This window comes from Leptonychotes weddellii, chromosome 5 (assembly GCF_054177405.1).
Source record: "Leptonychotes weddellii isolate Sample4059 chromosome 5, ASM5417740v2, whole genome shotgun sequence".
NCBI classification, from domain to species: domain Eukaryota; kingdom Metazoa; phylum Chordata; class Mammalia; order Carnivora; family Phocidae; genus Leptonychotes; species Leptonychotes weddellii.
In genome coordinates, this window is record NC_138373.1 from 147,741,384 (window position 1) to 147,762,947 (window position 21,564).

The 21,564-nt window shown below is 48.5% G+C and overlaps 1 protein-coding gene across 3 annotated transcripts in view; it reads right to left on the bottom strand.

Moving 5' to 3' along the window:
- Positions 1 to 21,564, bottom strand: part of LARGE1 (LARGE xylosyl- and glucuronyltransferase 1) — a 451,673-nt gene that overhangs the window by 425,477 nt on the left and 4,632 nt on the right. The window contains exon 1 of one of the 3 annotated variants that reach the window (XM_081822371.1): positions 9,691 to 10,047. The exons of the other annotated variants lie outside the window; for them this stretch is intronic. The gene's annotated coding sequence lies outside the window, so the exon portion shown is untranslated. Of the gene's footprint in view, positions 1 to 9,690; positions 10,048 to 21,564 lie in introns of those variants that run through there. 3 annotated transcript variants of the gene reach the window in all.

The window sequence follows — 21,564 nt, forward strand, 5'->3', positions numbered from 1 at the left end:
GGTATTATGCTGAGCGAAATAAGTCAATCAGATAAAGACATGTATCATATGATCTCACTGATATGAGGAATTCTTAATTTCAGGAAACAAACTGAGGGTTGCTGGAGTGGTGGGGGGTGGGAGGGATGGGGTGGCTGGGTGATGGACATTGGGGAGGGTATATGCTATGGAGAGTGCTGTGAATTGTGTAAGACTGATGAATCACACACCTGTACCTCTGAAACAAATAATACATTATATGTGAAAAAAAAGAAGATAGTAGGAAGGGAAAAATGAAGGGGGGAAATTGGGAGGGGGAGACGAACCATGAGAGACTATGGACTCTAAGAAATAAACTAAGGGTTCTAGAGGGGAGGGGGGTGGGGGAATGGGTTAGCCTGGTGATGGGTATTAAAGAGGGCACGTATTGAATGGAGCACTGGGTGTTATACACAAACAATGAATCATGGAACACTACATCAAAAACTAATGATGTAATGTATGGTGATTAACATAACATAAAAAAAAAAAAGAGCCTTCTTTGGTCCAGTGAAAGTGAAGTCATAAGATATTTAATGGGAAGTTGGCATCAATGCTATTAGCTTTGATGAGAAATCAATTTTGAAACATCACATATTCTAAACTCAGAAACCCAGTCAATGGTCCTCGATTCTGAACTTTGATAACATAGTCAAAGAACACCTTCTCAAAAGGCCACCCCTTCCTTGAGGCCTTCCCTGATCATTCACCCAGCACACTCTTCTTCCTTGAACTACCTTTACTGAGTCTTTTTTCAGGCCACTGAAGCACCTTCTCTGCCCTGTGGGAGCTAATGATCTTGTCCCGGCCCCACCACCATCATCCCCAAACTCCAAGACCTGAGGATCCATACCTGAGTCATATTAATATCCCTCTATGGGGCCACCTGTCACATCATAAGACTGTGTAACAAACCCTCCCAGAAAGCAGTGTCGAGGCAACCATCACTTATCTTCACTCAAGCGTCTGCAGGCCAGCTGGGACTCAGGAGATTTAAGGTGGGCTTAGCTTCTCACTGCAGGCTCTGCTCCAAGTGTCTCTCATCCTGCACCTCCTCAGAAGAGCAGGCTACCAGGGCATGCTGCTCTCATGGCAAAGGCAGAGTGGGAAAGAAAAGCAGAAAACATAAGGTCTTCTAAGGTCTAGGGTCAGAGCTAGCACACTGTCACCTCTGCCTCATCCTTCAGGTCAGAGCAAGTCACCCGGTTGAGTCCAAACTCAAAAGTGGCAGAAATACACCACAAACTTTAGGAAGGAATTCCAAGAATTCAGAAAGGTATGAAGAATCAAGACCATTAACACACAAGGCATATCACATCCACCACCCAGGCGCCTTCCAACATGAAAAAATAATCCTCAGGCACTGAATGAATGGGTGAGTGAATGAATGAATGACTGAAAATGGAGTGGCTTTCAGAGACTTGTCAAGACACATGACAATTCACCAGCAGCCACTGTGAGTCCTAAATCTGGTACGACAGCAACACTCTCATTAAATATTCGTTTTCTCCAGTCCAGTCCAGTCCCTAGACTCCACAGTACTTTAGCTGGAGAGGCAAAATTTCAAAACCTTGTCTGTACACATTGTTATGTTTTTCATGGATCTCAGATTATGAAATAAATCAATATATCCATTCACACACGGGAGCCCGCATGCACACACACATCACGCCCTCTCACTAAAAGAAGAAAAACGTGACAGTGTTTTGCATACATGAGGTGAGGGAGAGGATACAAAAGAAGAAGGTGAAGAGGTGACTTTGAATCAAACCCACGATGGTTAATTTTCATTTAACTACCTACCTGAGACTAGAGGCTCAGCAGAAGCACATTAAAGTCCGTGAACTTATGAAATGATGCATTATTGAAGCCACAGCAGGGGAAAGGGCTCAGTTTGGAAGACATAAAAGACTAAAGCCTGCAGAACTGTCATTTTCCATTACAAGGTAACTGCTAATAAAAAAATACATTTTAATTAAGAAAGAAGACACCCGCTCCAAGAGCGTAGGTAAAAGAAAATTAACCCATAGCTTTCCATTCCTCCTGACCTAGGAAAGCCTGCAGTTCCTCCCAGAGCTCAACCAAGGGAAAAAGTAGTCCATTTCCCCCTCCGGGTCACAAGGATACCAGCTACAAGCCACCATTTGTTCCTTCATGCAGCAAATATTTTCAAGAGCCTTCCGTGTGCAAGACATAAGGGGATAGAAATGCCTGCCGCCATCAGCTTACATTCAAGCAAATCACACAGTGAATTTACAAACAGTGACGCTACATATAGGAAAAAATAGAGCGGGGTACAAAAGGCGGTGGGTGGAGTTAACAGAGAGTTACAAATTAAACAGGGCAAAAATCACCAAGTGTGAAGTCCCTTCCCCAAGTGACCTCAGGCTCTCTGTGCTTCAATTCTCAAAAGCTTTTTGAACCAATCACCAGCTCAGGCTGTACACAGCACCCATGACGGGTAAGTCATCATGCCATTCACTCCAGCGGATCGAATCTCGGGTCCTACCCAGGAGATGACCGCAATCTACCACCACTCATCAAGGGGCACTGCAGCTACGTGGGAAATGGCACACCCCAGATTTAACCACTAACTCCAGAAAATAACAAAAAGCAGTCCATGCAGACATGAGCAGCTGACTTAGTAAGGCCTTTGGGGTGTGGATCCCCACCCCTCTCTCCCCTTCACTGTGTGTTGAGTAGCGATGAAATGATGGCACTAAAGATGAAGGGCTCCACCAAATCCATAGCAAACTATGAGCTTGCCTCACTGGGTCCCCGAACGGGGCTCCTGGAAGCCAGTCCTGTGGGCTGGACTCTATAAGACCAAGGCTATAAACACAGAGTCTGCCTCTAAATGGGGATGGGGGAGTGTGGTGGTGTTTGGGACCACGCCCCTACCCTTGGCCTCCGTCCACTTGACCCCCTGCCCAACCTCCCGCCACGTGGAGGGCCTCCTTGCAGTGTGCTGAATCTCAGCTGCATGTGCTCACCTCCTGGGGAGTTTTGGATCCCCCGTACCCAAGCTGCACCCAAAACCAGTTGAATCAAAATTTCTGGAGGTGGGGCCCAGACATCAGTAGATGTTAGAGCTCTCCAGATGATTCCAACATAAGCCAAGGCTGAGAACCACTTTGGACCCCTCATTCTGCCCACCAGGGCTGCCAAGCCCAACTGGAACCTCCCTTCCTGACCACCTGGTCTCCCTCCCTATTTCAGCTTGAGGGTTCAGCTGTGCCCTCTACCCCACATTGTCCCGCTGGGGTCCACCAGGAAGAAATTATCAGAAACCTCCAGGTGGCCTGCGTGCAGCAACCCTATTTTCCAAGCAAAACTGGGACACAGGACCTGGCAGGAATACCCCCGTCCTCTTCCGAGGCAGTGAGCCCAGACAAGTTAGAGGACAGTTTCAGAGTTCTAATCCTGGTTTGGACACACACGCTCTCCGTGTGACCTTGGACAGGAAAATAAACCCCAGTGCATCTCAGCATGCTCCTGTGTAAATCAGGCTTCATGATATCCACCTCACTGGGGCTGATGGGAAGACACAAGGGGAATCATTAATCACGGGTCTGACATACCGCAGGTGCTCAAAAAATGGCAACAGCTCTTATTGATTCACTGCAAGGGAGCCAGTCCAAAAAGAGTTTAGATACCAAAACAGAGCATCTGGGACAGTTTCATGGTTTACGGGGACAACAAATGGGGCAGAATCTTTGAAATCAGAGCCACCCCAGAAAATCTGATTACCTGCAGTTTGTAGAGTGAGCACTGTAACTAAGAGGCAAGAGATCAGGTTAAGCTACTGGCCAATGGGCAAGCAGGTGAGGGATGGAGAGAAGCAGTCACCTGCCCAGGTAAGCAGAGCTGGTACCCTGAGTCTCTGGCAAAGTCCCTCATTGCACGGAAAACTACTCTTCTTCCTGCCAACAGGGGCTGTGTCCCATCCCCTCAAACCACAAAACCAAAGGCGAGTCAGAAGGAACCAGAAGGGTGAAGTGGCTCTAACAATGAATGTAAGTGAACATAAACAGAAAATAGAAAGATCTGCACACTCCCAGTGGACAAGAAGGGAAGATGGAGGTTTGAAGGGACCAGGGTGGATGGAAAACTAGAATGGAATAAATCCAGACCAAGTCTCCTGTGAGGCTCTGTATTAGTTGTCTATTGCTGTGTAACAAATCATCACCAAGTTGGTGGCTTGAAACCAGCACACACTCATTATCTCATGGTTTCTGCAGCTCGGGAGTCTGGCCACGGCTTAGCTGGGTCCTCTGCTTAGAGACACGCAAGGTTGTGCTCAAGGTGTCCACGGGGTGTCCTTCTGTGCAGGCTCTGGGGGAGGAGCCACCTACAGGCTCGCTCGAGTCCTTGTGCTGTAGGACAGAGGGGCGAGCCTCCTTGCTGGCTGCAGGCTGGGGGTTCACCACAGCTCCTGGCCATGTGGGTTTCCCCAGCATGCCGACTTCATCAAGCCAACAAGGAGAGCCTCTACAGCAAGTCAGCCGGCGAACACAGTCACAGAAGCAACATCCCATCACCCCTGCTGTGTCCTATTGCAAGATCCAAGTCCCACTCGTGCCATGTGCAAGGGATTACACAAGAGCATCAACATCGGCAGGTGGGGGCACAGAGAACCACTATTCTTTCCACTGTGGTAAAATACACCTAACAAAATTTGCCACTGCGACCGTTTTTCAGTGTGTAATTCAGTGAAATTAAATGCATTCCCGTTGTTATGCAACGGTCACCACCATCCACCTCTAGAGCTTTTTCATCTTCCCAAACTGAAACTCTGCAACCATCAAGGGCTAACCACCCATTCTCCTCTCTCCCCAGGCCCCAGCAACCACCATGCTTCCTGTCTCTATGAATTTGACTCCTCTGGGTACCTCATATCAATGGAATCATAAAGACCCAAGAGCAACATAACAGTGTCAGCACCACCTCGCCCTCAGTGAGGCCGTCACCCTGCTAGAATGTGCAAACAAAACGGTGTTTGCGGCACCCCACCTACAGGGGGGCACACCACCTACAGGTGCCCAGGATGCTGACCACCCCCCATACCCATCCTTCGTGTGCTCCTGACCTTTACTGACCATTCTGCGTTTTAAAGAAGATTTTTGCTGTCTGGGCTTCCTGTAATTAGATCCTTGTTCTCTCCCGGTATCCAGAAAAGCTCACAGTGAAAGTCAGTCTCTCCCAACACTGCCCTCGAGGCCACACAGCAGCCTTCCCCACTGACCAGACCCGATGGCAGAACACCAGGAAAGGGGCTCAGAGACAGGAAACTCAGGATTAGAAAAGACTTGGGAGTCTCTTTTCTAGGCATTTCCCTCTATCTTTTGCTTCGGGAATTCTCTGCCCACACTGTAGCAGGTGAGGGGCAGTTTTGCCTGAGGAAGGCCAGTCCTCTGAGGAGCTCCCTTCCCCCAGGCCCCGGGAGGAAGCTGAAATGAAACCTCAGGTTGACTCGCTCACAACGAATGAACGAGACACATCTTCTCTGTAAAGCAGCTGACCACCTCAATCAGAACACCTGCGGCCTTTAAGTCAAGCCTGTTCTTTTGGAAAACCTCCCACATCCACTTCTCTGCTTTTATTTTTTGGCTTACCCCAAAAGCTGTGAGCAGTAAACTCTCGTTGAGGGTTCATGAAAACCAAGTCCCCGGGATCTATTATTATGGGCGGACTAAGGGGTTCCTTCCTGCTGCCCCCGCGTAGCAGGAGAAGAGAGAGGGAGGCAGGCCAGATCTGCTCCGCCACCAAGTGAGCCCGGCCCTGGGGCAGGGGTTGGGCCTGACCGGGATACACCAGGGAGGCAAAGAAGTCCTTATCTCACTCCACCCCATCTCAGCCAGTGAAGGTGAAATTGGAGGGGGCATGCCAATGAAGCAGGGGATCTCCAGACAGCCAAAAATGTGGCGCTTCATTACGAAGTCTAAGTGACTGCAAACAGGCCATTATCAAATCTCTTCAGTGACAAAGCTCTGTGTTGAAGGGGACAAATAAAAACAAGTACATGAAGCACAATAAATCACAGGGACCTGTCGTGGAGACCCATTATCCCTGGGGGATGAAGGGACTGTTCTCCTCCCTGCCTTCCAGCTATCGGATCCTGGTTTTCTCATCATTGTTTTAATATTGCAGCCGTTACTCTCTGTGCCATGAAGAGCCTGCTATTTCTCCGTAGTTCTGGGTGGCAAGGGCATAATTTGTTTTATGATTTGCTTGGGAGGGTAGCTGTTTTATATTCATCTTTAAAAGATGCATTCAATAATCGTAGCAATGAGACCCCACTTAAAAAACAAGACCCAGCCCTGCTATTCCTTCCGGCATCAACGTGGCCACGGCTGGAGCAACCCAAAAGGTACCCAACCATTACCAGGAGGGCCGGGCCACTTCTCGGTTTGGGGGTGGGGGGGACACCTGCCTGGTAACAGCCTCAGTCATGTTTAAAGAGCCACCGAATCATGTGGAAGGTAGCCTGGGCTGGGGGAAGGCAGCCAGAGGCTGGAAGTCAGGGGACCCAGGCTTCACCATTAAGTTGGTGTGATCTTGGACAGGTCCCTTGGACCTGCCGGGCATAAGTGTCCCCATCTGCCAGATAAACCAGTTGGTCCACACGTCTCTTTGGAGCCCCAAAGAGTCTGCATCTCTATAAGATGCAGAGGGAGGGTACAAGAGTCATCTTAAGACAAAACCAACCCACTGTGCAACTTTCAGAGACACCTCCTACCCGTTCCTTCTCCCATCCACGTAGAAACCTTCCTCCCAGCCCCTTACTCCCTGAGAAGTTATTTTCCAGGACAGCTCATTGTAGTTTCTGTAAACAAGTCCTCTCCCAATTTTATCCAGCAGGAAGTGGATGGGAGGTCTGGAAGGATCAAACTGGCTGGGCCAGCTCCCCACAGCGGGACCCATTTACGCTCTTCCCCATCAGAAGGGAACGAGGCAACAAACGCTCTCCACTCTTCTGCAAGATGGCTGCTGACACTTGCACGCGGCGTGGGGACACCAACAGTCCCTTCCGGCATTCCCGCTTCAGGGACCACATCTAAATCTCGCTGTGAGAAGAACACTTCTTGCAAAGTAAGGTTTCCAGGGGTGGCACCACACGAGACAGCCAGGTAACAAAACGGATCCCAGGACTTCGTTGCCCACCAAGAGGCATGGACGTAAAACCTGCCCGACGGGGCCCAGCTCTCAAAATACTCTATAAAGGACTCAAATTCAGAAAAGGCAAAAAAAGTTACAAGCTCTCTCGTGTTAGAAACGGAGCTGGGTTTTACGGATCATCAAAGCCCGCTGAGCAGCCTCTTGGGAGTGAGAGAGGGGATTCCTTCTAACCAAGCGATGCCTCTGGCTTTGCAAAATTTGGTGTAACAACCCAATAAATACCAAGTGGAGTTAGATATATGGGAGCTTTTAGCCTCGAATACGTGGCAAATGTCAAAGGAAGTAGCTTTGTGCGTGAACAGGACAGAGAGCAGGGAGACAACGTGTCCCAGGCGCTATGAACCACAATGAACCACAGGCTGTAAGGAAGGAGAGCTCCATGCAAGCAGGGTCTCCTCACCTCAGCACCCAGCATAGCGCCTGGCAGACAGCAGATGATGCGTGCTCTCTGAATGAGGGAGGGAAGGAAGGAAACACAGCAAAGCCACATCGATGACCCACAGCCCCTGGAAACACTGATCCAGTTGATGGGAACGATGTCAAGATCTACTTAACAGAGAAGTGAGATCTCAGAGCAGCCTGAACACCTCCAAGAAAATATCTGGAGGTACATGTATTCAGATAGCAACCTATACTAAGCTGTACATAAAAGGGAGTTAAAGACTCCAAAATCTTTCAATGTCTGGGGGTGAGGGTTTTGAAGGCTGTTTTCGTTTTGCAGCTTTTTTTTTTTTCTTACCACTGCAAGTTACTAAGACAAAGCAAAAAAGAAACAGGCTCTGAAAGCATTCTTGGCCTCTGCCCCAGTGAACAAGAGTTGAATATCAAAATACAACTCACGAAAACAAACCAACAGAGCTACCACGGACTCCCATGCACGCCAGGAAAGATGCAAGAGTTGGGACGGATGTCTCAGGGGGATGTACATCCACACTGTAGATCACAGGACAGCAGTGAGTGGCCGGCAGGTCAGGATGAGGCAGGCGACAGCAGTCTCCGGACCCCCAGGGCGGCACTCCCCCTTTCAAGTCCGCTGCCAACCTGCTCTGAGTTTCTGGCGATCGCACAGCTCGGGTCAAACATTCACACTCCCCAGAGGACTTTTAATGGAAAAATCACACCGAACATATCATGTGCCAGATGCAAATGCTCACCGGGTACCAGAAACTAGGAATAAAACACATCTAACATCCAATAGGGCATTCTGCCATCCTCACTCCAGGGAGATAGTTTCTAGAGTGTTCTCTGACTCTGAGTGATTGTGTTCGATCCTTACGCGGGAGGTGGGAACAGATAATGGACCCTGTGAGGAAGAAGAATAAAGCTCGGGGAGCTATGGGCTGAGCTGTGTCCTCCCAAAAAGAGACGTAGAAGTCCTAAGCCCCAGGACCTCAGGATGTGACTGTATTTGGAAACAGAGTCTTTGGAGAAGATTCCAATTAAAATGAGGTCCTTAGGGTGAGCCCTAATTGAATATGACCGATGTCCTCACAAAACGGGAAATTTGGACACCGAGCTGTGCACAGAGGGCAGACGATGTGTCGACACGCCGGGAGCGGGCAGCCGTGTGACTAGAGTGGCGACAGCCAAGGACCACCAAGGATCCAGGCAAACCCCAGCAGCTGGAAGAGGCGAGGAAGGACTCTCCCCTAGAGTCAGCAGAGCGAGCACGGCCCTGATGACACCCTCAGGTGGCTTGACTCCGGACTTCAAGACTCCAGAACCGTGCAACAACACACCCCTGCTGTCTCGGGCAACCCAGTTGCTGGTCCTCGGTCACAGCGGCCACAGGAAGCCGGTACAGAGGCGATAAGCCCCTCACCCAAGGCTGAACTGGCGAGAGGAGCAAATAACAAGAAACCGTGCTCTGTCAAAACGTCTACCTCCTGGGTCCTAGACTCTCAGGGACTGTGACCGGCTTTCAATAAAGGCAACCTCTAAAGCCATGACCCCAATGCACCCTGGCACATGAAGGGGCGCTCCGACGTGGATGGAGTTTTCAAAACTTCGCCCGCCTCCCAGGGGGTGCACAGGCGTTCACTTCAACCACGTCCTGCAGCAGAGGGCTTGCCGAAGCATTACGTAGGGAAGTCTCTTGGATTGGAGGTATGCAACATTTGGGCGAGGCATCTGGGGGGTTTTTGAGATGAGGAGATGACAATTTGACAAGCGGCTGCCCACTCCTCCCCCGCCATCTTCCAGCCGCGATGTTCCACTGCGAACATCAGCAGACCAGACAACGAACACCCGAGCCACGTTAAAACAATAATTAGCGCGAGTGAGAACGGTACCCACCACTCAGCGAGGAGAATCACGGGCAGGCTTGTCATCTGTGGGGGGTTTAAAGATGAGCCCTGCGTGTGAACAGAAAGTAGTTTCTGAAACAACAGCAGCCCTTTAGGGACTTGGGTCAAGTTGACTCATAAAGGCCCCCTCACTTGCAGACGTGGTTCCCTAAGACACAAAATAGAGGATGAGGAGATTCTCTCTTACCCCCACCAGGCCGGGCACCAGCAAAGCTCCAAGTCAAATAATCCACCTGCTCCAAGGGAAAGAGTACAGGAAACTGGCTTTGGCCACCAGCTGTTGGGCGAATGGGAGAATCCTGCCTCCGGGCAGCCTCCGCCCTCACTCTCTAAGAAGTCCTAAAACTTGTTTCACAACCAAAGTCCACCCTCAGGGGATTTGGGGGAATTTGTTACTGGAACCAGAGCCACAGTGGCAGCTGCAGATAAGGAGGCAAAAGGTCCAGATCCCACCAGCCAATCCCAAGCATTGTTGGGAAACCCACAACCAGTTCTCATCCGTACACCGCCGTCTCTCGGCTTCTCCTAACGGGAAAAGTATACCCAAATAACAAACCGAGTCCAACTTACCACCCTGTAATGGTGGGTCTGCATTTGCATAGATGAATCTGTTACTAATTTGCGTTTTCAACAAGGTGTATACATTAACATTATTTTTGAAACAACTGATGGTGTTATGGGCTGAATTCTGTCTGCCCCCGCCCAACCCACCAAATTCATAGGTGGAAGTAGTAACCCCTGATACCCCAGAGATTGGCTGTATTTGGAGACAGGTTAAAGCGATGATAAGATTAAATGAGGTCATTAGGGTGGGCGGGGGCCCTAATCCGGTATGACTGGTGTCCTCATAAGAAGAGGAGATTGGGACAAGACATAGAGGGACCATGTGAAGACACAGAGAAACAATGGCCATCGACAAGCCAAGGAGAGAAGCCTCCAAAGATACAACCCTGCTGAGACCCTGATCTTGGACTTTCAGCCTCTAGACCTGCAGGGCAATAAATGTGTTGTGTAACCCTCCCACCCCATCCCCCCTCCCCCCACCCCCATCTGTGGTCCTTTGTTACAGCAGCCCAAGCAAAGTGATGCACATGAAATTCTACATTTCTTAATTTCTTTTCTTTAATCACATAACTAATGGTCTTTAAAAAAAAATCACAAAATACACTATATCAGGGATTTTTTTTGGCCATTTCCTTAAAAGTCTTGAAATTACCGAAGCAGGGAACAAAAGGTACCACTAATGTCCCTGTGTCACTGGGTAGATGGGTATCATAACAGTGCAAGTATTGGCCGGTAGACAGTGTAAGGGAAGCAGACCCAGGAGAATAAAAGGGTTTTAGAGAAGAGACTGGTGGTCGGCTTGACAGGACTTTTAAGATCTTCGGGCTAATGTTCCCACTGAGCATTTGAAGGTTTCTGCTAGCCCACCTTCTCTTGGGAACCACTCCCTCCCCCACTCTCTGAGCAATTCAAAGAGGACTGATTGCTTCTCCCCTCCACCCGCTCCAGGTCTGTGGTCTCAACCCTTCTAACCAGGTCATGACCAAGACTTCCACCACATCTCCTGGGGAAGAGATGCTCTCCCTCAGCTGCAATGGGGCGGTGGGTAGGACGTACGGCTGAGGACCATCCTGCCTTCCCATGGGGACACTGCTTGAGAATAAAGCCAACACACAAGAGAGCAGAGCCAACAGACATGGCAATGACTTCTTGAGGAGTAGATCCAGGACAGCCTGATGCTTCCCTCTATTTTCAGTTACTTGAGCAGATAAAGTCCTTTTTTTTTTTTTTCCAACATCAGTTGGTAGGGGTTTCTACCATTTATGTCTCCAACAGTCCTCACCGAGCCAAAGAGGCACTCTGGTATACATGATTATATATCCCACTTCATATATAAAAGTTTCATCAAAATTTGAAGTGTGTTTACATTTGACTAAAACCCACATAATTTCAAGGGTGCTTAATCAGGAGTGCAGTATATGAGCTTTAGGATGTCCCTGACATTCTAAGGGGAAAAAAATATATATTTAGGTGCCTAAGGGTCTGTGGCAGAAACCAACTGAGGGACTGTCCACTCCAAACTTCAGTATCTTAGGGGGAAGTACAGTACAATGATCCAGCTTGTTTTGAATTCTGAAATTCGAAAAACTTGCACCACCTTGCCTATTCTTAGGCTGACATGTGAAGTTTTCATCATAAACTCATTTCTAAGGACAGAATTCCCGGCATATTATAAACAGTAACACTTTAAAATAAAACTTTCACATTTTTAAACAGAACCTAACCATCTGAGACCCATCATTCATTTTAAAAATTCAAGAGCAAGCTATGTTTTTGAGATCTGAAAAAATTTATGTCATTCCTTAGCACGAGAAAGGGGCCCAGACATCCTATTTCTAACCCCAAATGTAAACAGTGTGAGAGAGCGTGCAAGGGGGCACCTGGTGGCGGTGCCCGCCCTAATTAGCAGAAGGTTCCCACCCACTCATTTCAAACAGTTCCTCTGTTTGGGGTCCCTCTGAAGGGTTTGATACTCAAGAGAAGCATACCAGAGGGAGACTGGTGTTGGGTAAGTAAGAGATGCGCCTTTATAAACAGGGCGGCGGGGGTGGGAGGGATGACTGGGAAAATGGAAGGATGATCCACGGACCTGGGAGGGCTGGCCTTAGTCCAGTCAATTTCAGGGGAGGATCCATATGTGAGGCTGAAAATCTGAAAATTGATTCCGTTAAAACCATCCACACCTGTATCCTCCATGGAAAAGCTTCATTCATGTATCCCCAGGGGTATGTACATCCCAGTGTCAAGACACCTGGGCCAGTGGATTATGGGACAGAGGTTAAGAGGAAATGTTCTACAGACAGAACTGGGGTCCAGGCTCTGGCTTTACACTTGGACAAAAACCCCATCTCTGCGCCTCAGTTTCCCCCATGGATCAAATGAACTGCACAGCTTAGGATTAAAAGCCATTGTGCATGTAAAGCATATATCCTAAGCATTTAAGAGGCACTCAAGGGATGGTCGCTACAATTGTTATCCCCATTATTACTGTTACTGTTATTTTAAATACTGTGAAGTACAACTTGCTAAGGAAGAGTCCTCTCCTATCCCATTGATGGGCTCTCATCTCCTTTCCCAGGCAGAGGGCAAATTTCCAATGAGAGAAAGGAGCAAGGTGGACAGAAAGTTCCAGGAAAATGGCCTCAGGTGATGAGTGGATTAAGGTTTGCCATTATGTTCAGGGTCTCTGCAAGCTTTCTGAGAGCTCTGGACAGGTCTGGAAAGATAAAACCTGTGGCCCCCTCCTTTACCCCCCCGGGAGCCATCTGTCTCCTCATTTTGCCAAGCACAACCACCGAAAGTCAGAGGCAAAGAGCATGTAGGGAGGGATAGGGGAGAAAGAGGGGGGAGGCTCTAAATAATAACACAATTACAATCACTACTACTTACCGAGTGCTTTCTGTGTATGGCTCTGTCCTAAGCATGACACACACATTAACAGATTTAATGAGCTCAAAAATGCTGTTTCAATAGGAGTTATGGATAAATCCAAGCAGAAGAAAAAGGGATATGTCAATAAGCAAGAGCCAGAGAAAGCATCCCTTGGTGTGTATTAAGTCAGACTACCACTGGAAAAGCAGCAGGGCTTCATGAACCATGAAACCAACATCGTGCCAAGTGCAAGTTTATAAAGTGCTGTGGTGCCTGGATCACACACACCCTCTGATAAGCCCGGGGTTCATCTATCACTCTTCCGTGATTCGCTAAGCAAACCTATTCATGCAGCACCAATGTCTGGCTTACAAGGGCAGTGTGATAATAACCCAAACGGACCTCACAAATACTAGAGGCAATCCTAAACATCCAACAGAAACACGCTGGTTATCTGAAGAAGCGTCTTCGGGCACTGGGGCTGAGCTTCCGTACAAAGTTAGCCATCCTCCCCAGCGACTTCCCCATCACTGATAATCTCTCAATCCACCACAAGCACCACTCTGCAAAGGGTTCTCCAAAGGACATCTGATGGATGTGAAGCCCAGTAAACAGAAACCACGGTCAAAGACTCCATCAGCACCTAGGGACCAACAGCATAGCCAGGAAGAATCAAACACTCACAGGGAAGAGCCGACCTTCTCCGTCAGGGTTTAAAACACCTAAGGGGGGCGCCTGGGTGGCTCAGTTGGTTAAGCGACTGCCTTCGGCTCAGGTCATGATCCTGGAGTCCCTGGATCGAGTCCCGCGTCGGGCTCCCTGCTCGGCAGGGAGTCTGCTTCTCCCTCTCCCACTCCCCGTTTGTGTTCCCTCTCTCGCTGTGTCTTTCTCTGTCAAATAAATAAATAAAATCTTTAAAAAAAAAAAAAATAAAACACCTAAGGGGAGAAGAAAGAGGAGGCTGAAGATCAGAGAAAATGGAGAGAGCAGAGAAATGGAAAGTTAAGGTAGCAGGGAGAAGAGGGTGTGGGGAGGATGGTGGCCACACAGCGACATCCAAGAAGGACAAGACAAGGGAAGCAGCGGGGAGACAAAGGTTCTTCAAGCTCTGCCCTGGCCAAACTTGACCATTCAGACTGGAGGGTGTAGAGAAAGGCAGGTCTCAGCCTGGAGAGGTGGCAAGGGTCCCTTCCCCCCCTCCGCCAGCATGATCGCCATGCTGGTCACAGGCAAGGGGGCGTGCCCTCTTCCAACTCGGGAAACCATGAGAAGCTAATCCACACACACGCATAACCCATGTGCTCCGGCAGCGCACTGGAGTCCTCAAGGTTCAGCAAGAAAGGGTTTGTATTATGCCTGGACAGCAAATGAAATCCAAAATAACCACCACTGTCACCGTGCAGGGAGCAGACAGCCTGGTCCAGGCTTGCAGTGAAACACTGAGGATCCCCCCGTCCTAAGAAGCACTCTTTACCAGAGGGCTCACGCGCTCTGGCAAGGCAGCCAGCCTAGAGCACTGGGAGGATGGCATGCAATATGCAGAAGCAGAAACCAGCACGGGGCACAGATGCAGTTCAGCATCCAGCATTGGGAAAACCTTGCAGAAAGGGCTGCCTGAGCTGGGTTGTGCGGGAAAAACAGGGGTGGCCTAAGGCAGACAGAGGGAAAGAGCTTATCATGCAGAAGGAGAGGTATGTGCACAGCTTGGCAGGTTTGGGGGGAAATAACCAGTAAGAAAACAAAACAAAACAAAACAATGAGGCCGGGACTGGAGATGCGGCTGCAGAGAAACGCAGGGGCCAGTTCATAACAAGCTTTATGTGTCCTGATAAGAAAGTTGGAAGGGGGCGCCTGGGTGGCTCAGTCATTGGGTGTCTGCCTTCGGCTCAGGTCATGATCCCAGGGTCCCGGGATCGAGCCCTGCATCGGGCTCCCTGCTCAGTGGGAAGCCTGCTTCTCCCTCTCCCCCTGCTTGTGTTCCCTCTCTGGCAATATCTCTGTCAAATAAATAAATAAAATCTTTAAAAAAAAAAAAAAAGAAAGTTGGAATTTTCCAGGGCCCAAGTGTGAGCCAGTGAGTGTAAATACACAGAACATTCTAGAAAAGCCCTTGTTCTTTAAAGATTAAAAATAAAGGCTCTCTTATCTATAAGGGATCAGGCTAGTCTATTTGAAAACCTCTGTTATGCAGAATGGCTTCCGAGGCAATTCTGAAAGGTGGGTACTGCTGTCTCCCAGCAAAGCCATCCTCAGGCAGAGAAACACCAACAGTCCTAGGAAGCACAGCACAGCTTTACTTTTAAGGTAGATCGGGAGCCCAGATGTCAGAGCTCCAGCCGTTTTGCTCTCAGCCCACTGCAGCTGCTTTGGGAACCACTCATGAGGAAAAGAAGAATTGTCTCTATTCCGTCCCTTACTGGGTGTCATCCAAGGCTAGGAAAAAGGTTGTTCTATTACCCTGGGCTCGTTGGAACAAACCCCCCAATAAAAGCAGCTCTGGAGAGTGCACTTTCACCCAAGCCCCATCCCCACGCCCAGCCACACCAAGGGAGAATGTGCTGTTTCAAGAACTGCTGCTACTTTCAAGAGTAAACTTTATTCCAATGAGGCCGCTTTCCGGTGGGCAACAAAAACCATCTCAGAATTCCGTACCGATGACGGGGATTGGAGAAAAGTGCAGAAGCTCCTCTCAGCTTCCATCCCCACCGTACCCGTTCTAGCTCAGTGGTCTTCACAGCTTCGTGCATGAACTAAGGCAAAAGCCTGTTCAATGGCCTCCCAGCTTCCATCTCTCCCCACTCAAGTCTGACCCCAATACTGTTACTAGGCTCATCTTCCTAAAACAGAGCCTTTTTTTTTTTTTAAGATTTTATTTATTTATTTGAGATTGAAAGAGAGAGAGCATGAGCAGGCGGGGGCGGGGCAGGCAGAGGGAGAGGGTGAAGCAGGCTCTCCACTGAGCAGGGAGCCCAACCCGAGGCTCGATCGCAGGACCCTGGGATCATGACCTGAGCTGAAGGCAGATGCTTAACCGACTGAGCCCCCAGGCGCCCCTAAAACAGAGCTTTGAATACACCATCCTCCTGATCAGAAGTCACCCTGCCTTCCAAGAGCCCACAGCCCCCAACCTAGCTTGCCAAGTTCACCTCCAACTCCTTGCTAACAGAAACCCAAGCTGGCTTATCCTGTAATCCAGAAATACTTATTTGTCAACCTAACCCTTGACCTCCCCTGCAAATCTTCTGTTCAGATTTTAACCATCCTGCGTCCAAAGACCCAACTCAAATCCTACCTCCACCGAGTTTAAGCAGCTAAAGCAAACTCCCGCCTCTGATTTTCCCATCCAGCTTCAAGAATCCCCAACCATTCACTGCACTGCAGCATGGTTTCTATTCTTGCTCTGAACCTGTTCGTCTGAATCTTCCATTGTTGTTTAATTTATCACACATTCTTTAAATCTCTCCAACTATGTTTCTTGAGGGCAGGTGCAGCAGGCTTTCAATTTAATTTAATGAATGATTACTTTAGGATTCCTAAGTGCCAGGAGTGTAGCAAGACATACCCACAGGTACTCAGATGGGCTAACCTAGCCACAGTGCTTAAGGAGCTGACCCACAAGTACGGGAATAAGAAAAGTATCTGGTTGGGGCACCTGGGTGGCTCAGTCGGTTAAGCGTCTGCCTTTGGCTCAGGTCATGATCCCAGGGTCCTGGGATCGAGCTCCGCATCGGGCTCCCTGCTCGGTGGGGAGCCTGCTTCTCCCTCTTCCTCTGCCTGCCACTCCCCCTGCCTGTGCGTGCTCTCTCTCTCTCAAATAAATAAAATATTAAAAAAAAAAAGTATCTGGACACTGACAAAGTCAAGCATTAGAAGACAAGCACAGTCTTCAGGGTTTGGGGGCAATGCCTCCTCCCACACTGTTCTTCCATCTCCTATTCACTAAGACCCAGATCGAACATTCTCTTCTTCGACTCCCTCAAGCATAATGCTACCCAACACACTGCGCCCACTGTACTTCGTCCATGCCTTTATTAGCATCTACCTCCCTCACCAAGACAAGGCTACCGATGATGGCAGGTGATCTCACCTCTGGTCCCGATGTCAAGACGAGACCTGCACATCGTGACAGTTTAGTGAATGCTGGCTGAGAAGTGGTGGCTGAGTGGATGCTGAATGAGTGAAGGAAATGTCAACAAGGATATACGGAGTGCCCGGGGCCTGTAGGCAGGAGAGATGGTGACTGGACAGCGAAAGGACAGAGGATAGAGGAGTCTGATCCAAAAAAGGGAGAAGCAGTATCAGAACCAAGTGGGAGAACAAGGGCCATTTTTAGGCAATAGCCAAGAGGCCAGGACTAGAGAAGACCTGCAGAGTCCTAGGGCAGATGGAGAGCATAGACAGTGGGGAAGCTAAGCTGACGGCCAGTGTAGACAGGTGGGGAAGCCAGGGCAAGGTCAGCACTGAGACCGCACACTGAGTTGAGTCCTGGCCCCACGCTTCCTGGCTGTGTGACCTGGACAAGCCTCAAGCTTCCACACTCTGCAAGTGGGAGAGTAAGCACGCCCACCGCCTGGCATGCTGAAAGGCTGAAATGGCACAAAATGATCCAACGGGAGAGAGCCTGGCACGAAGGAGGCGCTTGAGGAACACGCTTTTGGGTATGGAACAGGCTGACGTAGAGAGACCAAGGGAAGGGAAGGGGCTGAGGACGGACACCTAGAAGTCACAGGTGTGAGAAGGCAGAGCCACGGGCTGCGTGGGGAGGTCGGGAAGCCCGGGTTCTGGTCCCGCCTCCTCTCTGCATCATTCTCTTTACCTCCCTGGCCTTAGTAGCCACAGCTATGAATGGAAGGCGTTGGTGCAATGGGACCCAAGGCGCCTCCAGCCCTGCAGTGTCTCCACAGGACAGCTCTGCCCCTGGGGCAGAGAATTCCGACATGGAAAAGCCCGGGGCGGGGCGGGGGTGTGATTCATGAAAACAGAGAAAGAACAGATACCAAGATGGCAGTGGAGAGGTCTCCCAGAGGAGACAGAAGGCTCCAGCCTTCCCTAGCTTTCCCAAGCCCTCCTCCTCCTCCCCCTCCTCCTCAAAGGGAGCCACACCCCCCAGCTCCCCCCAGGTCACTCCATAATCACCCTCCCCAGCACTGGGAAGAGCATCAGCAACAATCCACGCTTTTCCAGGCATTTTCCAGGCCACCCGGCAGGTACTCGACAGGCGTTAGGGCACGCCCATTCATCTGGTGCCAGAAAAGTCAAAATCCCCACAAAGTGAGAGCAAAGGAAAGCGGCCATGCATGACGGTACTGTACTCCCCCTGCCTTGTGACAAAGCCATCAGCGTTTGAACCACAACAATGACCCCAAAGAGAGTTCAGTTTGCTGACCTGAAATGTCCTTCACATTTTTAAAATAACATCTTCCTGGAGAGGCCTCAAGTCTGTACGTCCACTGATGTTCACGCGCCCTCCCTCTCCTGGCACGTCCCACCCCCCACCCCCCCAGCAGCACTGAGAACACGACCGCTTGTTCATTCAACAAACAAATCGTTCTGTGTGGCCACACTCCTTATTTTGTGCAGACCTACTAAGCACGGGGCACCATGCCTGCAGGCAGGGGAAAAGCCCTACCTGCTGATTCACTCTGCCTGAACCTCCCTTGGCTCCTGCAACAACCAGGAAATGCCATTCCCAGATGAGCGCTCACATCAGTCAAGGAGGCTGGCATACTAAGGATAGACGCAACTGTTCTGGAAACAAAAGGGGGGAAGGGGTGTTTCCCAGGAACCACAGAAATGTTAACCTTACTCAATAATAAATCGGTGACCGATGTATCCAAGGCAATCCCTAACCACACAATCACACTGGAGAGCCCAGGATTCCCTGCTGGATTTAAATGAAAAAAAGAAAAAGAAAAAAAAAAACAGGAAGAAAGAAATGCCCACATGTCTATGTTCTGCTCTAAATCCTCCTAAATTCTACTGCTTCTTCCATGGAAAGATCAGCAAGCCCCTTCTTCCCAGTTGGCCTTGGTACTTCAAAAAAGGACTATGTGAAAAGCAGACCTCTCCCTGTAGTCAGGGCTCCATCTCCATCTTCATTTGCTGCCCTTCCAAAGCGCAGCCCCATAATGTGACAAGACAGGCTAAAATTACCGGTGATATGGCACTTTCCACTCCAGCCCCAGCCTGTGATTATCTACAACTCCAGGTTGCCCCAAATTACCTCTGGAGCCTCAAACGCCTTACATTTTATTTCATTCCTAGAACAAATTCCTTTCTGGAAACTTTCATAAAAGATAAAGGAACAAAAACCAAAAAAGCCCTAGATATCTCAGTTGCAGCAAAGGAAGAACCAGTAGGCTAGCATGCTCTGAACATCTCCTACGTTTATCACCTCTGAAGCCAATTAATTCATGTCTCCGCAATTATGAAAACTCAGAATCCTAGAAACTCTTGCCTAATTTATTTTTTTAATTTTTTAAAGGATTTTATTTATTTATTTGAGAAAGAGAGAGAGAGCGTGCAGGAGTGGTGGGGAGAGGCACAGGGAGAGGGAGATGCAGACTCCCCGCTGAGCAGGGAGCATGAGCAGTGAGACCCTAGGACCCTGAGATCAGGACCTGAGCCGGAAGGCAGACGTTTAACCAACTGAAACACCCAGGAGCCCCGTTACCTAATTTACTTTTTAAACCACTTCTGTTCTTGATATATTCTTAGAGGTAGAACCTCAGTGGGAGCAGTTAAGGAACTCAGACAGGTGTGTAGTTAGGACTGCTACCTCCAGGAAGAACAGCAGTTAAACAAGTAAATCTGCCCTCAAGTAACTGGGTTAGTAAGGGAACGGTAGGTGCTGGTTAGTGGTTATGAAAGTTGATATAACTATCAGACTTCTTTCAGTAATACAGTTCCATATTAGGGTCCCTGGCAGGTGAACATAGGGAGTTATATGTTAAAACATTTGAAGTTTGTATTAAAAAAATCCTTGGTTTCATGTAACAGATAAGGCTCCCAAAAGCATCCATCATGATTGTCTCAATCAAATAATTCGAAATACAATAAAGGAACTAGCTATTAAAAAGAGCCTTTTATGAATCCCTTTTGTAAAATAAAAATCTTTTGTACCCCAATTATTTGTCTTAAAGTGTTTGCCTTTAAAATCAAATTTTATAAGCCAAATTCTGCTAAAATAGGGCACTCCGATATTTAGCATCAATATCGAAATAATAATTTTTTAAAAAGTCATATTTACATTGCACTCACTTTGAATCTCCTCTTTCCAATAAGCACTGCCCTCTATAGCCAGGAAATCAATGCCTGAGTAGAGAGAACCCTTCTTTCTAGAACACAAATGTGGAGGCATAAAATTAAATTGGTTTTCATTTTTCCCAACTTGTGCATCTACACGGATTGCTTTTCTGCATCCGTTTTTCTTCTAAACATCCCTGCCTCATACTCACCCAAGAGCTTGTCTACAAGGTAAATGGCACACACACCCCCTACCATGGGGCAAACGAAAGGGCTCCCCTTTCCACGGTAGAGTCCAGACTTTGCAAAATCCCCAAGGGTCAACTGAAGACAATCAAAATTTTCAGCATTGCTTTTTATCACAACATACTTAATTCTCAAGTAGTTCTCAAAGAAGAGGTAACATCAAAACCAAGTTGCTTTCATATTACTTAAGAAATTAGCAGGCAAGTCTAGATGCTTATGTGTGAATGGCCTAATATATCAGAGAGAGAGATCAGAGAATCTACAAGCAACACAGCAAAGACTTCACGCTTCTTTTCTTCAGCATTGTCTACCCGTGGTGTTTTATATTTCAAGATAGGGTACACCTTTGAACTGGTCAGGCCTCTTCCCATTTCAGAGCTAGAAATCTTAAATAGTCGGAGCTTTGCCACTAACTTAGGCAAACCCATTCCCTCTCTGGGCCCTAAATTCCTAGCTGCAAGGTACAGAACTGATGTATAGAGACAATGCCTGAAGCCCAGAGAGGTCAAGCAGTATTTTAATGTCACACAGCAAGTTAGCAACAGATGATGCAAGACTAGACCCAGATCTCCTGATTTTACTTAAATCACCCTGCCTCCCACTCAACACAGGTAAAGATGACACAGGCAAAACACACACACAGGCTTCTTTTCCCTCCATTTTCTGGCTCCTATATCTGAAAAAAACCTAAATATATTTTGCCCTGGGGCTCACTGCTGCAACTGTGATTTTCCTTTCTCCCTAACATCCTCCAGCAGTTACACTGTTGCTTTTCTTCTTCACTATACAGTTTGCTCATCCAACAACACACACACACATACACAAACACATATGCACACAGGCATGCACACACACTCGTCCTCATTAATAAACTCTTCCTTTTCCAACAGCAAAGAAAGTTTAGGCCAGAACTGAACTGACTCAAATACCAGAACCTTGCTCTAGTGCTAAACGTGGCCATAACTCTACCGAGAAGCCCATCTGACACAATGGAATTTGTTCTCAGAGAGAAGGACTTTTCCCCCATACTGTATCATTTGTCAAGTAACATTGTCATTTCTCCCACTGCTGCATAATCACATAATGAAAGCCCCAGTGGAATGCACGTACACAAGAGGGCAGACTTAAGGTTGAT